Source organism: Nerophis ophidion, linkage group LG05, assembly GCF_033978795.1.
Source record: "Nerophis ophidion isolate RoL-2023_Sa linkage group LG05, RoL_Noph_v1.0, whole genome shotgun sequence".
NCBI classification, from domain to species: domain Eukaryota; kingdom Metazoa; phylum Chordata; class Actinopteri; order Syngnathiformes; family Syngnathidae; genus Nerophis; species Nerophis ophidion.
Window position 1 is genome coordinate 29,209,143 of NC_084615.1, and position 21,576 is coordinate 29,230,718.

Below are 21,576 nucleotides of genomic sequence, written 5' to 3' on the forward strand. Positions count from 1 at the left end.
AAAAAGCTCCCCGGTGGCAAGGCCACAGGGGTGGATGATATCCACCCAGAGTTCCTTGAGGTTCTGGATGCTTTGGGGCTGTCCTGGTTGACAAGACTCTGCAACATCGCGTGGACATCGGGGGGCGGTACCTCTAAATTGGCAGACCAGGGTGGTGGTTCCTCTCTTTAAGAAGGGGAACCAGAGGGTGTGTTCCAACTATCTTGGGATCACACTCCTCAGCCTACCCGGTAAGGTCTATTCGGTTAGTCGAACCTCAGATTCAGGAGGAACAATGCGGTTTTCATCCTGGTTGTGGAACTGTGGACCAGCTCTATACTCTCAGTCAGGTCCTTGAGGGTGCATGGGAGTTTACCCAACCAGTCTACATGTGCTTTGTGGACTTGGAGAAGGCATTCGACCGTGTTCCTCTGTAAGTCCTGTGGGGAGTGCTCAGAGAGTATGGGGTGTCGGACTGTCTTATTGTGGCGGTCCGCTCCCTGTACGATCAGTGTCAGAGCTTAGTCCGCTTTGCCGGTAGTAAATTGGACACGTTTGCAGTGAGGGTTGGACTCTGCCAGGGCAGCCATTTGTCACCGATTCTGTTCATTACTTTTATGGACAGAATTTCTAGGCGCAATCATGGCGTTGAAGGGATCCGGTTTGGTGGATGCAGGATTAGGTCTCTACTTTTTGCAAATGATGTGGTCCCGATGGCTTCGTCCGGCCAGGATTTTCAGCTCTCACTGGATCAGTTCGCAGCCGAGTGTGAAGCGACTGGGATGAGAATTAGCACCTCCAAGTCCGAGTCCATGGTTCTCGCCCGGAAAAAGGTGGAGTGCCATCTCTCCGGGTTGGGAGGGAGAGACCCTGCCCCAAGTGGAGGAGTTCAAGTACCTCAAAGTCTTGTTCACGAGTGAGGGAAGAATGGATCGTGAGATCGACAGGTGGATTGGTGCTGCGTCTTCAGTAATGAGGAAGCTGTATCGATCCGTTGTGGTGAAGAAGGACCTGAACCGGAATGCAAAACTCTCAATTTACCAGTCGATCTACGTTCCCATTCTCACTTGTGGTCATGAGCTTTGGGTTATGATCGAAAGGACAAGATCACGGGCCAAAATGAGTTTCCTATGCCAGGTGGCGGGGTTCTCCCTCAAAGAGGGTGAGAAACTCTGCCAGGAGCTCAAAGTAAAGCCGCTGCTCCTCCACATCGAGAGGAGCCAGATGAGGTGGTTCAGGCATCTGGTCAGGATGCTACCCGAACGCCCCCTCGGGAGGTGTTTAGGACACGTCTGACCGGTAGGAGGCCACGGGTAAGACCCAGGACACGTTGGGAAGACTATGTCTCCTGGCTGGCCTGGGAACGCCTCAGAATCCCCGGGAAGAGCTGGACGAAGTGGCTGGGGAGAGGGAAGTCTGGGCTTCCCTGCTTGGGCTGCTGCCCCGCGACCTGACCTCGGATAAGCGTAAGAAGATGGATGGATGGATGGATGGATGGATGGATTGCAATAAAAAAAAAATCTTAGATGCACTTGATTCTGCTTCATTGACTACCTTAAAATTCCTCTTACCAGCGCCTTTCGCCATGAACATTTTATTTTGTCCCAGTTACAAATGTCAAGGGAAAATGGTTGTGTTGTGCCACATATGTTAAATTCATGTCCCAGGGGCCAGATGGGGACCTGCCACATCATTTAAGGTGGCCCATCATGTCTTCTTAAGTGGACCGACATGTCATTCAATGTGGCCTTCCATGTTGTAGCCTGCCATGTCATGGCCTGCCATGTTGAGGTCCACCACATTATTTAAAGTAGCCCATCATGTCATCTTAAGTGAACTGACATGTCATTAAATGTGTGGCCTGTCACATCATTTAAAATTGACTTGCCATGTTATGGTTTGCCATATCATTTAAAATGGCCATGCCACATCATCTATTGTAATATGCCACATCATTTAATGTTGTCTGGCGAGTTTTTTAAATTGTCCCACTGAGGGCAGCCATAAATGCGATGTGGCCCTCAATAAAAAGGCGTTTGACACCCTTTACAAAACATAAATGTCCATTGCAGAGGATGCTGGTTCCCAGGGAGTACACAGAATGTCTGTGGTGTATTTGACTTGTCATAGTGAGGATTAGTACTGCTTTCACAAAGAGTTTCTCCATAATCCTTTGAGTACAGTTTTTGTGTCAAGAGGAACTCAAAAATCATAATTGACAATAAAAAAAAAGTAGTTTTATAATAGTGCATGTGTACTGAACACACCCAAAACTAGGATTAAAAGCAAATAATGCCTAAAGCAAAGTGAAACATTGTGACTTTCAGCTGTTTTTTTTTTTATAAACCAACATAAAATCCCGCCACATTTTAGCAGGGGGCAGCATTTTATCTCATGCCAGATTCTCCCCGGCAAATGAAATTGGGAGTCTTCAAAGCGTATTGAGAAGCGCTAAATAATGAGATCTTTTTTTTTTATATTTCCACGAAGTCTTAAGGGTTGCATGGTCCTTTCTCCCACTGTCCAAACACGGCCTCAAGTGTGTGCAGCTGTGTGTCAACACCCCTCCAGTGTTTGTGTTTACTTTAATAATTACAACAATGAGGCCCCTAATGTACGTCTTTGTTTCTGTGCCAGCACCTCCACGAATGTCTGAGCAACACGGTTTGCAAGCAACAACACCGAATTCATTAAGTGGACACAAAAACGCCGAATGTGAGATTAGCATGAGAATACATGGCGCTCCTAATGGGCCTGAATAGGGCCAACAATAGTACGAGGGTTCCTTTTCATTTCAATGATTTACTCGTATTGCCACTCAAGATTCCATTAGCGGCTCCAAGATCCTAATAATTGGCAGCGTGTGCCAGTGGGAGCATAGAAATCTGTAGGGTTCTGAGGCAGGGTTTATTGTTTCAAAATTTGGCCAAATCTGCGAATTTCCAATGGAGCGTCCTGATAAGACGTCTTTGTGTTCATTCACATGAAAGATGGCCCTTTGCAAACTGGCAGCTTGGCTGTTTGTTTTCATTAGTCCACATCAGAGGGATCATTTACCTAAATTATTCTTTTTTACCCCCTAATTTTTTAAATAAGACAATTATGTCAATGTTAGTTCAACTGAGAACAGTCTAGTTGAGTCTCCCGTTAGACCAGTGGTTCTTTACCTTGTTGGAGGTACCAAACCCCACCAGTTTCATATGCGCCTTCACCGAACCCTTCTTTAGTAAAAAAATAAAAGTTTTTTTTTTTAATTCAACACAAAGTTGTGTTTTTTTTACTGGTGCACAAAATGAACCGTGCATGAACATCACCTTGTTCAAAGAACAACACAAACACAGTGCATGAACTCACAACAAATTACACACCTGCAAATCAGATGGAAAATTGTTTGGGGGTGTCCATAATACGCCAATAGTGAGAAGTGTTTATTTACACGATGAGTTGGGTGTGTCTTGACCTCAGCGGCAGAGGCTCCACCGAACCCCTGAGGCCGACTCACCGAACCCCTAGGGTTCGATCGAACCCAGGTTAAGAACCACTGCGTTAGAATATGTGGTTGGACCATCCTTTCGAACACATCATCTAGAGCAGTGGTTCTTCCCAGGTGGCCGCCAAAAAATATGTTGTTTCTCAGCTGCGGTGCGTATGCAGTTGTAATACACTTTTCCACCACTTGTGGCAGTAATGATATTATCAAACAAACAGAAGAAGTCTGGAGCTAAAGTCATAGAGACGTTTCTTAGACACAAAAATTATGACTAAAGTGGGGAAGATGTTTTTTTTAATTTGCACTTTAATTTGATTGATTTTAGGAAACATATACAGTACAAGTTTGGACACACCTTCAACTCATTCCATGTGTTTTCTTTATTTTCGCGATTATTTACATTGTAGATACTGCACAGGAAGGGACTCATAAAAACATGCAATTAATTATGCACTGCTAAAATGAATACTGTTTTGTCCTGAAGTCAATTGTTAATAATATTTAAATGACTACTTGTTAATATTTTGTATTAGTGACTGCAATGCTTTAATTTGGAGCTAAAGTAGGTTATATTTATTGTACGCTGTAATCGGTAAACAGCAGTTAGATGATGTCACATCCGCTAAATTACTTCCTGTTGGTTGACTTCCGGTATTCGTTCGAAAGCAAGTCATGCATGTTGCGCTCTTCTCTCGTAATTTCTGTTGCCATCCTACACAAAGCGGCAAAGAAGCAATGCCGTAAGTTGTCTTTAATAAGTTAACAACTTGTCAGACACGTTAAAAAAGTGTAATAGTAGTGTAATAATGTTGAATACAATTGTCGAATTGGATACAATGTGTTGAAGTCATTCAGGCAGAGGGGAGTCTCCCTCTGCTGGACATTTTTGGACATTACCGTTACATTTTATATGTCATTGTAGACAAATATGTACAGAGGCAATAAGTGTGTTTGTGTCTCATTGTTCTTTTCAGTCTTTCACCATATTGTCTATAAAGAATTGTCAAAAGTAAATGGTCAAGCTTACGACGACGTTCTCTTCGTTGAGTTGGCGTTTTTACACGTCTCACGAGAACACTAAAGTGAAAAAAGGCACGTTCCGGCTGCCCTACGGTATCAATATGGCGAAAAGTCACAGCGGAAGCAGCAAAACGTCAGTATCCACAGCAAGTGCAGCTCTTGTTAGAGCTAAAGCAGAAGCCGCGAAAGTACGAGCGTCGTACGCAAGCCAAGAAGCTAAGCTGAAAATGGAAGAAGGTAAGCTAAAACTGGAAAAGGCTCATAATCAATTAGAAACAATGAGAATAAGCACAGAATTAGAAGGGCTGACACTACAACGAGAAGCAGACGCAGCTGAGGCGGAAGCTCAAGTATGGGAGGAGGCTATGGGAGCACAATCCACAGGTAATGACAGGAAAACTGAATCTTAAAAGGCAAAAATTGAACGCACCAGTGAATACATTCAATCACAGATCGACCTTCAACAGCAGTTGGTATCTCCAGCTCCCTTGTGAAAATACTCCATATATGCAACCCAGTCCTAATAAAACAAACTTTAAAAGCGATAAAGCGATAAAGAATCCCACTTATCCACACCAAACTTAATAAATAAGCCAGTTAAAGCTACGATAAACTTTGAAGAAAAAAGACAATCTGGCTCAAACATACATGGTCCGCCCTATGTTCCCCGACAGGTTCCTCAAGCCATCATGCCGTCTTCATTTGAACCGTTGGCCCACTATTTGGCAACACGAGATCTCATCACCTCAGGACTGTACTACTTCGCCAATAAACCGGAAGATTATCGCGCATGGGAGTCGTCATTCACTACAGCGGTCAGCGGTACTCACCTCACAACAACCCAAGAACTAGACCTCATGACAAAGTGGCTTGGTAAAGAGTCTGGAGAACATGTGAGACGCATCCGCTCAATGTATGTAAACCATCCAGGACAGGCTCTACACAAAGCATGGGAGAGACTGCGTTTCTCTTATGCTGCTCCTGAAATCATTGAAAAATCACTATTTGATCGGCTGGACAATTTCCCCAAAATTTCTAATAAAGACAACGCTAAGCTACACGAACTGGGAGATTTGCTCTTGGAAATTCAAGGTTTCAAGGAGGACGGCTATGTAACCGGCTTGTCCTATCTGGATACGCCATGAGGAATTAGGCCGATTGTGGACAAGCTTCCTTATAGCCTTCAGGAAAAATAAACGTCTTCTGGGTTTTTGTACAAAGAACATAATAACAGTTGCTTCCCTCCCTTCCACTTCTTCCGTGTTTTTGTGTGCTCCCAGGCAAAGAAACGAAGCGACTCCAGTTTCACCTACCAGTACAATACAACTGCTAAACCTGACAAACACATTGCAAAAAGTTTTAACTCCAACAGACCCATCACGACGGTGTGGCGCAGTTGGTAGAGTGGCCGTGCCAGCAACCTGAGAGTTCCTGGTTCAATCCCCACCTTCTACCAACCTCGTCACGTCCGTTGTGTCCTTGAGCAAGACACTTCACCCTTGCTCCTGATGGGTCCTGGTTAGGGCCTTGCATGGCAGCTCCCGCCATCCGTGTGTGAATGGGTGAATGAGGAAATAGTGTCAAAGCGCTTTGAGTGCCTTGAAACTAGAAAAGCGCCATACAAGTATAACCCATTTACCATTTATCACAGTGCACAAAACAGACATTTTAACAACCAATAGTGACCCCAATGAATGTTGTCCTCAACACAACAAACCACACCCTCTTAAGAGATGCAGAACATTCCAAAACAAATTCTTGGATGATAGAAAGGCCTTTTTGAAGGAAAAAGGGATATGTTTTAAATGTTGTTCTTTAATTTCACATCTCGCCACACACTGCCAGTCTTCTGTGAGGTGTTGTGAATGTGGAAGCACTCATCACGAGGCAGCAATGCATCCTGGTCCATCCCCTCAAATGGCCAAGGCTACTCCACCTCTTAAAGAGGATGGCGGGGAGGAAGAACAACAGTATAACATCCCTGATGTTAGCACAAGCTGTACAGATGTTTGCGGTCAAAGTCAGTGGGGGCACTCATGCTCAAAAATATGCCTTACTAAAATGTACCGTAAAGATTTCAAGGACAAGGCCATCAAAGCCTATGTAATTTTGGATGACCAAAGTAATCGATGTGTGGCAAGACCAAAATTGTTTAAAATGTTCAATCTGGACAGCAAACCCATCACCTATCATCTCAGAACGTGTTCTGGCCTTGTAGATGCACATGGCAGGGCGGCCGAGGGTTTCCAGATTGAGTCCCTAGATGGTAATGTTCTCATCGCACTTCCAACACTCCTCGAGTGTCAAGAGATTCCAGATAATCGGAATAAGATCCCAACACCAACTGCAGTTTTGCAACAATCCCATCTCCATCACATTGCCAAATACATACCTGAATTGGACCCAAATGCGCAAATACTCCTGCTCCTTGGAAGAGATGTAATCAGGGCACACAAGGTCAGACAGCAAGTAAATGGACCACACAACGCTCCTTTTGCACAACGTCTGGATTTAGGCTGGGTGGTGATGGAAGAAGTGTGTTAAGGCAATACACACAAACCAACAATTAATTCAATGAAAACAAACGTATGGGAAAATGGACGTCATTCCATCTTTCAACCCTGCACCAGCGTCATGTGTGTTAAGAAGCAACAAACCTTCAACCAGTCCTGAAAATCACAAGAAAGAATGCTGCGATCGACAGTTTTCAACCAGACTGAACATGATAACAAACCCACTCCTTCAATGGATGAATAATTTTTAAAACTCATGGACATTCAAACCTACAGTGATGGATCCAACAATTTGGTCGCTCCACTCCCATTAAAGGAACCACGTCAACATTTGCCAAACAATAAAGACCAGGAAATCAAGCGGTCCATGTCACTTCAACGAACCTTCCAAAGGAAACCGGAAATGCAGGAACAGTATGTCACATGCATAAAAGAGCTCATTGGACCAGATAATGACTCTGAAATCGACCACAAGTGTAGACCTGCGCTACTTACCTGGAACGTCAGATACTTAACCCAGATCGCTTCCAACAATTTTCCACTTTCACTTTCTTGGGGAAGGGAGTGGCCTTCCTCATCCCCGTCGCAAGAGCATACAAAAGGTCAAATCAAACAGTTGGATGCAAAGGCTGGCACAATGGTCACCAACTATGCACTGCAGATGAAATTGCCCAAGCTAAATATATTATTCTGAGGGCAGCACAAAAGGCAGCCTTCTCAGGAGAGCTTTTAAGTTTACAAGAAAACAAGCCAGGTTCAAGAAACATTCCTTTGTTGAAACTCAACCCACCATTGGAGGATGGACTCATTTGTGTGAAAGGTAGACTAAAGTGGTCTGAACTCACACTTTTAGAAAAGAATCCTGTAATTCTCCCCAAGAAAAGCCACATCTCTGAGTTGCTCACACGCCACCACCATGTGCAGGTAAAACATCAAGGCCGTCATTTTACAGAAGGAGCCATCAAAGCAGCAGGATTGTGGATTCTAGGTGGTCGGTCTTGAATCAATTCAATTCTTCACAAATGCACAATTTGTCGTAGACTTCGAGGGAAGGTTCAAGAACAACAAATGGCTAATTTGCCTCTGAAACATCTTAAATCTTGTCATCCTCTTACATATGTGGGAGTCGATATCTTTGGACCCTGGTCTGTCCTAACCAGACGTACCAAAGGAGGACAGGCAGAGAGCAAGCGGTGGGCCATGATGTTCACTTGTCTTAGTTCGAGAGCTGTTCATATCAAGTTAATCGAGTCTATAGACACTTCAAGTTGCATCAACGCCCTCAGACGTTTTTTCTCGCTTCGAGGTCCGGCAAATCAACTTCATTCTGATTGTGGCACTAATTTTACGGGAGCATGCAAAGAGCTTGGAATGGACAAGGCAGTGCAGAACCTTCTCAGTGAAAAGCAGTGCATTTGGAAATTCAACCCACCACACGCTTCCCATATGGGAGGCTCCTGGGAGCGAACGATAGGAATTGCAAGAATCCTGGATTCAATCTTACTGCAGGATGGGACTCGGATAACCAACAAAGTCCTTTGCACTCTGATGGCGGAGGTCACTGCAATTATAAAAGCACAACCACTTCTACCTGTATCCATAAATCCACAACAACCCTTCATTCTTTCACCATCAATGCTCTGAACACAGAAGGCAGTAGCTCAGCCTCCACCTGGAGAATTCACAGAGAAGGACCTTTACACCAAACAATGGAAGCAAGTGCAAGCATTTGCAAACCAGTTTTGGAGCCAATGGAGAAGGGAGTACCTTCCTTCTTTGCAACAGAGACAGAAATGGAACATGTCACAGCGAAATCTTCAAGTAGGGGATCTAGTTCTCATCAAGGACAAGCAATAGAATAGAATATAATGTACTTTATTGATCCCTGGGGGAAATTCAGCACCACAGTTTGCTCACAATAAACAATGATAATAATATAATATATATAATATTTTATATATATAATATATAATATATGAATGATATAAATATATTCTACATTTAAGTGCAGTCAAGAAGGAACATATGCATTATACAGTCTGATGGCTGTCGGTATGAAGGACCTCCTGTGTCGTTCCGTGTTGCAAGCTGCTCGTAACTACTGGCCTATGGCCATGGTCACCGCTACATTCACCGGGATCGACAATTTGGTCAGGAAGGTCGAAGTGAAGACTACAGACCAAGGAACCCCCAAAAAATTTTTGAGACCAGTAACAGAAATTGTTTTACTTTTGCCCAAAGATTAGTATTGTTTGATGGTCTCAGTGGCCTCACATAGGCCAGGCAGGGAGTGTGTTGTCCTGAAGTCAATTGTTAATATTATTTACATAATTAATTAATAATATTTTTGTATTAGTGACTGCAATGCTTTAATTTGGAGCTTAAGTTGTTAATATTTATTGTACTCTGTAATCGGTAAACAGCAGTTAGATGATGTCACTTCCGCTAAATTACTTCCTGTTGGTCGATTTCCGGTATTCGTTCGAAAGCAATTCATGCATGTTGCGGTCTTCTGTTATAGGGTTTGTGTTGTCACAACACCCCTTGTAAAATGGTATTCCCCAGCAGCATGGAGGAAGTGGGCGTGTGTGTTGTTCGGGTGCCAGTTGAATACAGTCATACTAGAATATACACTGTTGTCTCAAGTCTCATTATTCATACACACAAACATTGGGTCAGAAGTGACTAGTACCACATAAAGTCAGGTGGAAGAGTACTGGGCTTCACATAGGGACTCGTGAAGACGAGGGAAAAAAGAAAAGAGTGGAACGGCGTTCGCAACAAGCTCGGCTAACAACATCAACATGGCTACAAACAACCCGCCACCGAAGGAGATGAATATAAGCGTCGATCTTTCAAGTAACTGGGAAAACTTCAGAGCAGAATTCGAAGACTTTGTACTTGCTACAGGATTGCAAAACAAAGCAAAAGAGGTGCAAGCAGCAACCTTACGAAGAGTGATGGGCGGGGAATGTCGTCACATATACAAACACAATTTGGGACTAACACCGGAACAAGGAAAGGACGTGACAGTTATTCTCGATGCCTTGGAGGGATATTTCAAGCCAGCTAGAAACGTTATATTTAAGAGGTACGTTTTTGGCATCTGCAAGCAAGATGAGAGGGAGCCCATTGATACATTTATAACAAAGTTAAGGGAGAAGGCTGCTTCCTGTGAGTATGGACAACTCAGAGAGGATCTGATAAGAGACAGACTGGTGCTGGGTGTGAGTGATGAAAGGGTGCGCCGCCGTCTACTCAGACAGAAGGATCTCACACTAGCATCAGCCATAGAAATATGCAGAGCTGCTGAAATGACAGACAAGAGGATAAAAACAATCATACAGGACAGGACACTAGAGATAATGCATGCAACGGATGACCGGCGGCCGCGAGTCCCACCCGGGCTGGAACGCTCGGACAGGTTCCAGAATTAGCACGAGTAAAAACAGCACGTGCAAATTCTGCGGGAACATGCACAGGCGTGGACGCGACCTGTGTCCCGCATTTGGAAAAAACTGTCGCCACTGTGGAACAGCAAATCATTTTGCCAAGGTGTGTATTAAGAGGGGCCAAGCTACACGACAGCTACATGGACAACCGGATCACGTGATAACAGATTGCAGGTCTCAGTTTGACTGTGAGACCTTCAGGAGATTTGCAGTGGGACTTTGACCATGTCAAGTCCTCCCCCAGGCAGCCAAAATCGAATGGGAAGGCGGAATCGGCCGTGAAGAGAGTGAAGGCTCTATGCAAGAAGGCAGCCAGCGCAGGTAATGACCCATGGCTGGCCATTTTACAGTGGAGGAACGCGCCCACGGAGGGCATGCTCAGCAGCCCTGCACAGAGGCTGATGTCTCGTAGGCTGAGGACTCCGCTCCCAGTCGCTTACACGCTTTTAGAGCCGCGTGTGGTCACTGGGGTCCCAGACAGGCTGCGGATAAAACACCAGACAGCCAAACTCTGGTACTACAAATAGGCCAGGGACCTGCCTGAGCTGTGTATTGGACAGGACATGAGGATGAAGCCCCTGCCTGGGGACTGGATGGGCAGGTGGCGAAGAGGAGTTTGTCTACAACAGGTGGGCCCTAGATCGTACCTAGTGGATGTTGAGGGGACATTCTATCGCCGTAACCGGGTGGATTTGCGACCAGCGGACAGGGCTGTGGCCGAGCGCCACCCTGAGCAAAACTATGTACAGCACAGCTGCCCACCTGATGGGCAACCCAGCGGTACACCCAGCAAAGTAATGGACACTGACACAGGTGTCCAGGCCGTCAGGCCACTCAGGCAGAGTGACCCACACCAGCCTATGGCTGGACCACCTCCATCAACATCACCACCACCATTATTTGCGCCAGCCGGGCACAGGACGACCCGTGGCAGGTTGGTGACATTGCCTGACAGACTTGATCTTTAGGCACGTCCGAACTCTAGAATTTTGTTGGTTAAAGTATACCTGGTACTGGTTTATAAAGATTGTTGACACAAAAAAAAAAGATTTAGTATTGCTGGTATTACATTGGTTTTCATCAAGTATTATTTGCACTAAAAAATGGTTTTCACTGTGTTTGCACTAAGGTTTTCACTCAGCAATGTAATAGTTGGCATGAATAAAAGGGGAGATGTTATAGGGTTTGTGTTGTCACAACACCCCTTGTGAAATGGTATGCCCCAGCAGCATGGAGGAAGTGGGCGTGTGTGTTGTTCGGGCGCCAGTTGAATACAGTCGTGCTAGAATAAACACTGCTTTGTCTCGAGTCTCATTATTCATACACACAATTGACTGATACTTTTATCAGTAGATTGCACAGTTCAGTACATTTTCCGTACAATTGACCACTAAATGGTAACACCCGAATTAGTTTTTCAACTTGTTTAAGTCGGGGTCCACGTTAATCAATTCATGGTAACAAATATCTTCTCTTGTAATTTCTGTTGCCATCCTACACATAGCGGCAAAGAAGCAATGCCGTAAGTTGTCTTTAATAAGTTAAAAACTTGTCAGACACGTTAAAGTGTAATAGTAGTGTAATAATGTTGAATACAATTGTCAAATTGGATACAATGTGTTCAAGTCATTCAGGCAGACGGGAGTCTCCCTCTGCTAAACATTTTTGGACATTACTGTTACATTTTATATGTCATTGTAGACAAATTTGTACAGAGGCATGCAGGCACGTGCACACATAGGGCCCTATGGGTGCTTGAGCCCCTGCGCTTTTTTGACTCGTATTAAAAAGTGCCCTCTGCCTGTGTGTGGTTTTTTTTTGTTTGTTTTTTTTGTGTTTTTTTTCTTTAAACAACATTAATAAATTCCTGTCAGGGATGTAAAAAAACAAAAACAAAAAAAAAAACAGCGGTACAAAAACTCCACGTTTTTTTGTAATACCGGGTTGTTTGAGCCTGCCGCTTCCGCCAGAGAGAGAGAGAGAGAGAGAGGGCGAGTAAGTAAGTAAGTGAGAGGAGAGAGAGCCAACTGCGCCCCTTAGGAGACGTGACAGTGGAGCAACTTGAACCTGTGAGTTGTGGTTTAGTCGCCGTCCACTTATTCAGCATCTAATATGGGTAATATTTCAGAAAAACGCTGTGTTGTTCTATTATTCAATGTGTCAGCTTCTGTTTTTGCCGGACGTCGGAGCACGGCACATCAATTCCGTACAGAGCAGAGCGGATCGTGTGGGACAGGAAGTAGTGTACAAAATACAAAATAAAACCGGGTTAATTTTCTAAATAAAATGCACTGTGTTTATGGCGGATCACATTTCTCTCACAGTAGAGGTTTAGATATAAAGTTTATTGTGACTTTGCTATTACTGTGTAGGTTAACAAAATAATAATAATGATAATAATAACAATAATAAGAATAATAATGATAATGAGAATAATAATTATTATTATTACTAATAATAATAAGAATTTCAGCATTCTGGGGATAAAAGATGTAGATTATCTGTTAGGAATAATACCATCTGTATTTAAACTTGATTATGCCTGCAGCACAATGCCAAAAAAAGAAAGGATACAGAAAAGGAAGGAGAAGGAGCGCCAGGAAGCAGCAAAGGGTAGCAGACCTCTTAATGCATGGCCAAAACCAAGTACTAGCACCAGAATTCAAGAAAGACCACAGACCTCAGAAAGTGTCACACCTGAGAGAGGGACAGAGACCTTAGAAGCAACACCTGAGAGAGAGACAGAGACCTTAGAAGCAACACCTGAGAGAGAGGAGGAGAGTGTAGAAGCAACACCTGAGAGAGAGGAGGAGAGTGTAGAAGCAACACCTGAGAGAAAAGAGGCTTTAGATGCAACTCCTGACACAGAGGAAGCCATCGAAATCCCGGTAAATGTTGGGGAGGAAGAAATGATGAAAACACATGCCACACTTCCAGTGTCCACTGCCACTGTAGAGAGGTCTTTTTCTAAACTGAAGCTGGTCAAAAACTCACTCAGAAGCCTATGCACAGAAGAGAGGTTGTCTGATCTCTTTCTCCTCTCCATTGAAAAATACGTAGTCATAAGGTTGCTGCTTTAAGGCCCTCGGAAGGTTTGGCTACTGATTGTGCACTGATTTCACAGCATTTCATGGAAGCCCTGAATTTACTTTGAGGAGCATATTTGGGTATGGGGGCCTCCATCCTACAGCCCTCTACTGGCCCCTGGTCCATAGTTTTGGCCCTGTATTGCGTTTCAGTTGTTTAGTCTGAGCATTAAGTGAGAAATACCAAAAGTTACAACCATATGGTGTTTTCATCAACTTAAGGGGAGAAGGACAGATTTTCACATTGAAGTTTTTTCCATTTGTGTATTTGTTTTTGTATTTTTTTTTTTCAAAGTTCATTTTGCACTGTTCAATGTTCAATATTAAAATGCTTATCTTTAACAATAAATAGCCTAATAATAAACCAGTGTTTTGTTGCTTATCATGTCTTCCAAGCCTATGATAATATGAATTAACTCATTATGACAATAATTTGTTGACACAAAAGAAATGGCAATCACTTTTACCTACAAAGGACACACAGCTAGGTAGTTAGCTTCCTATTAGCAAATTTAATTTTACATTAACTGCGATGAGGTGGCGACTTGTCCAGGGTGTACCCTGCCTTCCGCCCGATTGTAGCTGAGATAGGCGCCAGCGACCCCAAAAGGGAATAAGCAGTAGAAAATGGATGGAATTTTAGATTTCCATATTGTGTAAAGGACCAAAAAAAAATGTCCTGCCCTTTTCTGACTTTGAGCCCCTGCCCCTCTATAATCATGTGCACGTCCCTGAGAGGCAATAAGTGTGTTTGTGTCTCTTTGTTCTTTTCAGTTTTTCACCATATTGTCAATGAAGAATTGTCAAAAGTAAATGGTCAAGCTTACAACAACGTTCTCTTTATTGACTCCGGTTTGGCTTGGTGTTGAGTTGGCGTTTTTACACGTCTCACGAGAACACTAAAAATACATTCCAACTAAACTTATGATAAACAATAATGTTATACAGTACAGGTCATAATTTTGGACACACTTTCTCATTCTTCTACGTTTTCTTTATTTTCATGACTATTTACATTGTGGTTCGTCACTGAAGGCATCAAAACTACGAATGAACAGTTATGTACTTTACAAACAATTTCTTCAAAATAGCCATGCTTTGCTCTGATTACTGCTTTGCACACACTTGGCATTCTCTCAAGCACACCTTTGAAGTGAAAACCATTTCAGGTGACTACCTCTTTGAGCTCATCGAGAGAATGCCAAGAGTGTGCAAAGCAGCGATCAGAGCAAAGGGTGGCTATTTTGAAGAAACTAGAATATAAAACATGATTTTGTGTTAAGTACATAACTCTACATTTGTTCATTCATTGTTGTGATGCCTTCAGTGACGATCTACAATGTAAATAGTCACTAAAATAAAGAAAACGTAGAAGAATGAGAAAGCGTGTTCAAACTTTTGGCCTGTACTGTATAGCATTATTGTTTATTATAAGCTTAGTTGGAATGTATTAATTTTAGCACTGCAAAATTGTTTGCATGTTTTTATGAGTCCCTTACTGTGCACTATTTTGAATCGTATTTAATTTGTAATCAGCTTGACCTCAGCCTTGATAATAATATTTGTGATTAACACATGTTTTCAGACCATTTGGGAAAATTGTAAACTGTCAGTAGGTTAGATATAATTATTGAATATTGTTAGGTCAAAGGTACGATATTTAAGTGGGCCCCAGATCCCTCTGTTGTAGAAAAATTGGGTCCCAAGTTAAAAAAAAAAAGCATAAGAACCATTGATCGAGAGCAGCGATTCACACAATCCTCAAACTTTTTCCACCAGTTACCATCTCAGAAAATATTTGGCTCTCCAAGGACCACTGTAATGACCAACATTAAAATACAGTGACGTAGCAGGCCTAAATATTCATCAAAAACAAGGCATGAGTGATATTTAACATGTATATTACATATTTTTGGCCACTATACCATTTCACAGTGCACAAACATCATCAAGAAGGATACTCCATATAAAGTAAATATTTACTGACTTCTTTGGTGTACTACTAGATAGAGACCGCGTACCACACTTTAAAAATCACTGAGCGGGAGGACCCAGAACTTTAGCGATGTTAGCGGTATGCCACATAATCATGGTTCTGCACAGTAATCTGCAGTGCTGCAAGTCAGCCAGCTATTGGGGTAGTGACCTCCTTGTGTGTCAGCATGTCTGTGATATTTTTTTAATTTTAATTTTTTTATTCTCTTCCCTCAGGAGGCTGATCCGCCAGGGCAGTTGCAGGATGTTCCATCTCCATCGTTGGGGACCCTGCAGGTGGGGTGGGTGGCCCCGTGCTGGGCGGTCCTGCGGCGGCCAACTTGGGTGGGGCAGCCTGGAGCGGGCTCCTCCATGATTTCCTGGGCGTGGTTAGGATCGCGGGGGCCCGGTTGCTCGTGGGACAGTCTTCCCGTCCGGCTGCGAGGAGTCTCCGTCTTTCTGCCCGTGTGGGATATGGTGTCTCGTTGGCTAGGGGGCTTGCTGTCTCCTGCTTTTCCCGTGCCGTGTCCTCTGCCAGGTGCGTCTCTCTATGGCCTGCTGCTGGCCCTGCCGGGCGACACAGTAACTGATCCTGTTGCTGGCCGGCCTGGCTGCGTGGGGCCGGTGGTCCGTCCCACCTGCTGTTTTGAGTTGTGCTCTCTGGGTGGCTGGGGCCGTACTTTGTGTCCCACACACTGGGAGAAATATATATTGTACATACTAATTCACATACATACACACAATTATTCTAACATATACATACAGTACATGTATTTAATACTTACATTGTGTTTTTTTTTTTCAGAAACAGTAAACCACTTTGATGATAGTTTTTTTTTGCCTGAAGTGCACCTTAATAATTCTCAATGCATAATATCCCTGTTCCCAACGTATTATTTTAGTCCCGATCTTGTTCCCTATGTGTTCATTCTCCACTCATTACTAGGTCCCTCCTGTAGCCATGTTCCTAATGCATATGAATCAGTAAAACCGAGCCCCTCCAGTTTCTGCAAGCATTGTCATGGTGCCTCCCCTCCCATTTTTATTTTTTATTTTTTACTCCTACCATACCAACTGGCAGGTAATCTGCGGGGTTGCTGACGTCATGGCTACAAATGTTCAGGTGTACTTTTTAGGAGGGGTAAATAGGCAACATTCCCAAAGGTTTGATTAAAGGCCTACTGAAATGAGATTTTCTTATTCAAACAGGGATAGCAGGTCCATTCTATGTGTCATACTTGATCATTTCGCGATATTGCCATATTTTTGCTGAAAGTATTTAGTAAAGAACATCCACGATAAAGTTTGCAACTGGAGAAAAGCCCTGCCTTTACCGGAAGTCGCAGAAGATGACGTCACATGTTGATGGCTCTTCACATCCTCACATTGTTTTTAATGGGAGCCTCCAACAAAAACAGCTATTCAGACCAAGAAAACAACAATTTCCCCATTAATTTGAGCGAGGATGAACGATTCGTGTTTGAGGATATTGATAGAAACGGACTAGGAAAAAAAAAAACGCGATTGCAATCACGTTGCATTGAGACGGATTCATATGTTTTTAGAGACATTTACTGGGATAATTCTGGGAAATTTCTTATCTTTCTATTGTGTTGCTAGTGTTTTAGTGAGTTTAACAGTACCTGATAGTCGAAAGTGTACGTCCACGGCCGTGTGTTGACGCGCAGTGTCTCGGGAAAGTTGACAGCGACTTTTTAGCCACAATTTTCTCACCGAAACCTGCAGGTTGACAAGTGGTCGGGATCCATGTCCGTTGTGATCCATAGTAAAGTTTCACCTCCGTGAATTTTAAACCAGGAATCACCGTGTGTTTGTGTGACTAAAGGCTAAAGCTTCCCAACTCCATTGTTCTACTTTGACTTCTCCAATATTAATTGAACAAATTGCAAAAGATTCAGCAACACAGATCTCCAAAATACTGTATAATTATGCCGTTAAAGCAGACGGCTTTTAGCTGTGTGTGTGTGCAGCGCTCATATTCATAACAGCCCGTGATGTCACGCGTACAATCAATCAATCAATCAATGTTTATTTATATAGCCCTAAATCACATATGTCTCAAAGGACTGTACAAACCACTACGACATCCTCGACACGTCATCATTACGCGACGTTTTCAAGAAAAAAGTCCCGGGAAATTTAAAATTGCAATTTAGTAAACTAAAAAGGCCGTATTGGTATGTGTTGCAATGTTAATATTTCGTCATTGATATATAAACTATCAGACTGTGTGGTGGGTAGTAGTGGGTTTCAGTAGGCCTTTAAATCCCACCTGATCTAATTTAAATAGTCCAGGCCAAATTTGGATTTGAAGCTGAATTGGTAATTCACAAACGTTCCAGAAGATGGCGCCCTTTGCTCACATCTGACATTGTGGAAGTAATGCGCAGTAGTTCATCGTCCCCATTGAACACGCTGGTTTTATTAGTTTGTTCAGATATTATCAGGTTTTTACACTTCAGTCTTTCCTTAATGACTTTGTTTGAACATTTATCTTTATGGAGCCTGGGTTGTGCAAAACTTCTTGTGATCTACCCAGTGTAATGAAAGGGAGCAATATTAAGTTATTTTTGCCTTTTGCACCTTTCACACAGTGGTGGGCCAGCAGGGCCTTCTCTGCTTTCCTAACATAACCTGAAATCATGATCATAATTATGCAATATGTCCGACGCTGATTGTTATTTATTACTTCGGTACTCTTGTCTTGTTCTGTATATTGTACAGTATTTTGTATTTCTATAGTGTTGTATATATTGCACAGGATTAATTGTTATTTTTATTGGATAGTAGTCTGTTTATTTCAATTGTTAGTTTTTCCTTTATTACCTGTTGTGTTATTTATTTTACCCCATATTTGTTCCCACAACCGCACCTTAAGTTGGAGTCTTTAATCTTGTTATATGCAGATATAATGACAAAGTCTATTCTATTCTATAATTAAAGATAAAAGTAATTATTTCCTTCATGTTATATTATGCTCATTTCACTTTTTAGGTTAGAGTTTGTATCCAATCAGAATTCAGCTATCTTATGTTGCCATGCTGTACCAAATCTTCCCGGGGCCTTCAGAATCAACAATGCGGGCGTCTATCAATCAAGTCATGAGTTGTTGTCAGTTAGGCCTTACGCTGTGATTGGATACTCACGTTTGAGTCCCAAGTGAAAACAGGAAAGCCACAGAAAACTCACCGAGAAGGAGAACAAAATGTTGATTAGCTGGCAGATATATATTTGCAAGGCCATTTTCAAGAAGGGTCCTTAAAGGCCTACTGAAACCCACTACTACCCACCACGCAGTCTGATAGTTTATATATCAATGATGAAATATCAACATTGCAACACATGCCAATACGGCCTAATAGTTTACTAAATTGCAATTTTAAATTTCCCGGGAGTTTCTTGTTGAAAACGTCGCGGAATGATAACGTGTACGCGTGACGTCATGGACTGTAAGGAAATATGAGCACTGCGAACACACAACTAAAAGTCGTCTGCTTTGACCGCATAATTACACAGTAATTTGGACATCTGTGTTGCTGAATCTTTTGCAATTTGTTCAATTAATATTGAAGAAGTCAAAGTAGAAAGATGGAGTTGGGACGCTTTAGCCTTTAGCCACACAAACACACGGTGATTCCTTGTCTAAAATTCCCGGGGGTGAAGCTTTCCTATGGATGAGAGCGGTCAAGTGAACATGGATCCCGACCAAATGTCAACTAGCAGTTTTTGGTGAGAAAATTGTGGTAAAAACTCGCCACTTACCGGAGATCAGCTGACCTTGTGCCGTCCGTACAGCTGCCGTCGACTTCCATCAGACACTGGCGTCAAGACACCCGTGGACACACCCCTCCAACTATCAGGTACTATTAAACTCACAAAAACACTAGCAACACAATAGAAGGATAAGGGATTTCCCAGAATTATCCTAGTAAATGTGTCTAAAAACATTTGAAGCCGTCCCAATGCAATCGCATTTTATTTTTTTAACTTGATTTTTTTTTTCTAGTCCGTCGCTATCAATATCCTCAAACATGAATCTTTCATCCTCGCTCAAATTAATGGGCAAATTGTCGTTTTCTCGGTCCGAATAGCTCTTGCTGCTGGAGGCTCCCATTAAAAACAATGTGAGGATGTGATGAGCCATCACATGGGTGACGTCATCGTCAGCGACTTCCGGTAAAGGCAGGGCTTTTCTGTTAGCAAGCAAAAGTTGCAAACCTTATTGTCGATGTTCTCTACTAAATCCTTTCAGCAAAAATATGGCAATATCGCAAAATGATCAAGTAAGACACATAGAATGGACCTGCTATCCCCGTTTAAATAAGAAAATCTAATTTCAGTAGGCCTTTAAGAGAAACTACATCTTGTGAGATGCGGTCGACCGACACCGGAAGCTATCCCGGCGGTGAAATGGTTTGCCCACCCCTTTCACACGACTCAACAAACTACGACAACTACCGACTACAATGGGTACCACTGGGTTATACAGCGTCAATTGGATCCTACAATTTGTGAGTGCAAATATTTTGTTTCTTAATTTGTTCGTGTTTCATACAGTTATTTTAATTTTGACAATACTACAGGGGTGTCAAACGTACGGCCCGCGAACAGGTTTTATCCGGCCCGCGGGATGAGGTTGCTAAGAATACAAATTAACCTAAAATTTTTGAATGAAAGAAACAGCTCATCTACATGTGTCTACTGGATGTTGCAATAGCAATTATTTGTATCTCTGGATGATGGTACATATGTACAAAATAAACCACATGATGTTAGTACATCAATCGAGGAAAATGATCAAACTACATACATGGCGTACTGTAATTTGATTTTGATATTTTTTTATCTTGATTGAAAATGAACACCATTGAGTTGACTGATGAACATTATCACATCAGTCATTAAGAAAATAGAAATAATGACAAATAAAGATAAATACTATTAACCGCGACATGTAAGTGTAAAATTTTCAGAATGTGCTTCTTCTATTTTTAAACACAGAAAACAATCTGAAGGTGTATTTATTTTTAAGTTATCGTGCAGGGGTTTTACCGGTCCGGCCCACTTGGGAGTAGATTTTTCTCCATGTGGCCCCCCATCTAAAATTAGTTTGACACCCCTGCAATACCACATAAGATGTTTTAATTCCTGAAGTGGGTTTGTTGAATGTTAAACGCATTGAAAAATAGACTGTTTTGTACACTGTTGAGGGTTTTCAACGATCAGTAGTGTACAAGTGAGTTTCTGTATAGTATCTCCAGCCGTGTCCATGTGCTGACATAGATTACGGTATTTTGAGAGGTGAAGTAGGACTAAGTAGGACATCACTTAAGGCCGAGGTGAGAAAGGCACGGCCCGCCGCTGCTTTCACAAGGGTTATAAAATAATCAAAACCTGCGCCTCAGTCGTTAGAAAATAGACTTTAATCTACTAGTCGGGGCTAACAGTCATACAAGGCAGATACATGTCCAGACATTGAAATACTGCTCAGCTGAGAATAGTAAAATAAATGTTTTCACAGCTGTTTGACAGCACAACGTGACAACAGTTTGAACAAATCACATCAAGTGATCAACATTTAATTTCATACATGTTTGTGTACAAATCTCTATAAAAACAATAACAGACATCATGGGTGCAAACTGTTTTTTTTTGCGTATATGTGCTATTTTATGACGCCAGCGTCACCACAAATCGGATCAACCGCTGTGACTGCCATCTTTACAGTCCGCTGTATCCTAAACTAAAAGGCCTACTTTGTGTGTTCAACTGGCGTACAAACGGGCGATGGCGTCCAGTCTGCTCAGGACGTTTATTGGGGGAGCACCAGGATGATATCAGCGTGACTTGCGGACTTTCCATTGGTCCCTTTGGTAGCTGGTTTCAAGTCGTGACGAGGCACAGCAGGTGACAAGACGTAGACGCTGGAGATGCAACTAGGGGTTTTCCGGTCTTGCCATGGACTGAGCCAGCTCGTGTAGCAGTAGGTGTTTGAGCAGAGTCTCCAAATAATGTCCAGCATGGAGCTCAAGTGCTTACTT

At 42.7% G+C, this 21,576-nt stretch overlaps 1 protein-coding gene across 1 annotated transcript in view; it reads right to left on the bottom strand.

Moving 5' to 3' along the window:
• Positions 1-20,940: 20,940 nt before the first annotated feature.
• The window catches only part of LOC133552885 (jun dimerization protein 2-like), a 21,992-nt gene continuing 21,356 nt past the window's right edge, over positions 20,941-21,576 (bottom strand). Inside the window, exon 5 of the mRNA XM_061900449.1 lies at positions 20,941-21,576. This exon is cut by the window's right edge and continues 256 nt beyond it. The gene's annotated coding sequence lies outside the window, so the exon portion shown is untranslated.